This window comes from Etheostoma spectabile, chromosome 4 (genome assembly GCF_008692095.1).
Source record: "Etheostoma spectabile isolate EspeVRDwgs_2016 chromosome 4, UIUC_Espe_1.0, whole genome shotgun sequence".
Classification (NCBI taxonomy): domain Eukaryota; kingdom Metazoa; phylum Chordata; class Actinopteri; order Perciformes; family Percidae; genus Etheostoma; species Etheostoma spectabile.
The window spans coordinates 35,438,623-35,442,004 of record NC_045736.1 but is presented as its reverse complement, the minus strand read 5'-3'; the positions used below and the strand labels follow the sequence as shown (position 1 = coordinate 35,442,004).

At 41.0% G+C, this 3,382-nt stretch overlaps 1 protein-coding gene across 1 annotated transcript in view; it reads right to left on the bottom strand.

Annotated features, from left to right (window-relative positions):
- Positions 1-1,934, bottom strand: part of LOC116688592 (plasma membrane calcium-transporting ATPase 1-like) — a 158,283-nt gene extending 156,349 nt beyond the window's left edge. Inside the window, 1 exon segment of the mRNA XM_032514734.1 lies at positions 1,340-1,934. The gene's annotated coding sequence lies outside the window, so the exon portion shown is untranslated.
- Between the last annotated feature and the right edge of the window lie 1,448 nt (positions 1,935-3,382).

Below are 3,382 nucleotides of genomic sequence, written 5' to 3'. Positions count from 1 at the left end.
CCCCCCCCTTCACCTTCGTTCACCGACGGCTGTAATAATGACAGCCTGGAAAGCAAAAGTACTAGCCTATTTACAATGTGTGTGCGCTAAAGGTGGGCAAACCACTTCAGCAGGCTCATCCTGAAAGGCACCGCATTCATGACGACAGTGTGAGGACACCAGAGTCATACCAGAAATACACACATTTTAATACTGAAAGAGGAGCAACAACCGCAGCAACCGGTGTTCGCTGAAAAAAGCCACGTTTTTTTACTGAAATTATCAGAAACCGTGAAATATACGGATAACCACGGGGTTTTTTGTTACCAAGGGAAGTAGCTATCACTCGGATAACAAAACATTGTAGTCAGGGACCATTAGCAAACTGTTTCCAGACACTCGGGAGACATCCGCAGGCGGTCTGATTCCTGCCTCGCAACCACTGCAACAGTCGGTCTGCCGTTCTGTCGCCCGGAGAGACCTGACACAATTGCGCCATTCAGAATCTGACTATTTGAAAAACATGTTCTCCTTAAATAGTGGACATGAAGATTTTATAGATCTTGAAACCCTTTTTAAGAATAATTGGAAACGGCTCTTCAATTCGGCATGCCTCCAGTGCACGTACAAACATCGAATTTTACTAAAATTATAACTTTACTGTCTGAAACACACTCTCACGGTCTCTTGGCTGGAAAATACACAGCTGTGGGCGACAAAGATTAGCAAGCACTGCGTAACATGTCTAAAAGTTGATATTTTACCGAAATGATGTGCTATTCGATCTAATATAGTTGTGGTCATTTCTAAACTAATGTAAAACGCCACAATGTAACGCTAAGCTATGTCGTAACGGGTGCTTTGATTTGAAAAGCGATGCAGGCTAAGTTGGCGTTTAACGTCCACATTTGTGAATGGAGACAGCGTTGCCTGCAGACTAGAGAGAGGCACGTATCGGGGCTGTAACCTAGCAGACTGCCAGGACGTTTGACGAGAAGAAAACTGTTGTACAACGTGACTCGGGGTTTTGTGACACACTATGAAGATGAATCTCGCGGAAAATACAACACAATAGAGGGTATAATGTCCTTAAACGGAATAGTTGTGCGTTCACACCTGTGGAAAATGTGTCGGTAGTTGCTAAGTGGGGTGTCAAGGTAAAGAAACAGCGGTTGTGAACGTTACCCGGATGCTAAGCAGTGCGGACACGACAGACTCATTAAAAACGTTTAAAAATCACTTTCACGGGCACCGGCAGACAAACGACGTTATGTTTCTCTTCTTTCAGCCACAAGTGATTTAAAAGAAATGCAAATTGTGGTGATTAAAGTTTTAAAAACAACAGAGAATAGACTGTTACCTCCACGCGGAGGGGGGGGGGGGGGGGGGGGGGGGGGGGTCCTCGTCCAAATCACGTCCTGTGCTTGTGTTGGTGAGGCAGAGCAGCGTCGTCACTTTAGAGGGGTTTGTCCATTTCCCAGCAGGGCTCCAACTTGACAACTGCAGTGGTGAATAATGGTTTTCAGACCGGGTCGGGGGAAGAAAAAAAAAAAGAAAAGACCTTCAACGTCCCTTTGTTCCGACGTTTAAACCGGTTTCTTTGACAGTAGCCGAGCTAATTACATTGGTGGAAGCATCAGCTCTGGTCCTGCAGCGGCAGCCCAACAACAAGAAGAAGGAAAGCAATCCAGATTCAGTCAGAAATCAATCCGCTAAAAGAAAGAAATAAGTCTCCTTCTCTCTCCTGGAATAGAAGCAGAGGAGGGTAAAGGCTCTGGTAACAAAGAGCAGATCCAGGAAATTAAGGACTGGTCGGGCTATGTTGGTGTTGCAGAGCGGTGGGTGGGAGTGGAGGGTCCGCCACATTCAAACAGGGACCGGAGAAAAGAGCCGAAGTCCGACTCAGCGTCTTTTCCTGTGCTCGCTGGGGGAACTGAGAGAGGGAAGTGAACTGGTGCTGGAGACCGCGAGAGAGGGAGGGACCAGCCCGGGATTACCCTGTTTTTAAGGTGGATCTATGAATTAATTAGGTAGGCAGGCAAAAAAACCAGAGTCCTTGCTATCGAGAACATCAGCCCCATAGTGAACATCCAGGTTGGAAACTTGAGAGGAAGAATCATTTAAGGAAGGAAAAAAAAAAAATCCACATCTGGATCACTTCTGGAGAAATGTAGGTTATATGGCTCAAAGGTCCACCCACTGCAGAGAATCAAATCAGATATACTATCCCATTTATTATTTGTTATATTACATTACACTATTAGCAGGCCTATGTTCTTTTTAAAGTTATTATTCTAGGATAGGCTACAAGAATAGCCAACATTTACAAATAGTCATAAAATGTCAAGATTAAAATGATTATTTCAAGAATAAAGCCATCATATTTCAAGATGAAAATAATATTTTTTCAAGAAAAAGTCATTATTTCCAGAAAATTGTTGGATAATATATCTAGACTGAGTCACTGTATAGAGAAAATTGTCAATAAAGAAGACATTATTTAGAGAGAGAAAAAAGTATTTCTTTCAAAACAAAAGCAATCAAAATAAATCGTAAAATGTCAAGATTAATTTGTCTAGAACAACATTATTTTGACAACAATAATCACAGCAAATTGTAATATTTTAACAAGAAAAAGTGCCTTTCCAAGATAAGATGTTTAGAGGGAGAATTGCAACTGTGATTTGAAAAATCAATGCAAATTTGAAATCAAAATAAATGGAGGAAAAATAAACAAAGTAGCCTAATTGATGAAAAAAGTCATATTTCCAGGGAAATGTTGTAGAGCATTTAGAGAAAATAAAGTTTTGATATTAAGGGAAGAAGTATAGCCTAGTATTTCAAGATTAAGTCAAACTATAACAAGACAATAAATGTGTTGTATTTTGAGATAAAAAATTGGATTTGGGTGTATAGATACCTGATGTACCCGGCCTGCCAGATCTCCTCGGGCTCCTGCCTTAACAGATAACATACTGTATATCACTACTAACACATTATTATTTGCTAAATGTCAAAAACTGTGTTCACACAGTAGCTATAGCATTGTGCTTTTCTGCTGTGAATTTAGCGGAATAATTCTTCCAATGTGATCATGTGACTTATTATATATAACATTTGGAATAAGATCAATATATTAATTACAGCGTGCTTTCATGCTACACTGGTTACAGAAAATGAGTCGAACCAAGTTGTCATTCATCATGTGATAGCAATGTACTTTCAATAGACTGTCCTTCCCCCTGAAAAATACTCCCAGAGGTTGTTTGTCCAAGCAGAAATTACAACCTATATTTACCTTTTTAGAGGATATTTACCTTTCAGGAGGCGACGCCCACTCGTGGCTACAGTAATTATGACAGGAGCAATGGTGGAAGTAAGGTGACAAAGTATAAGAGCACCA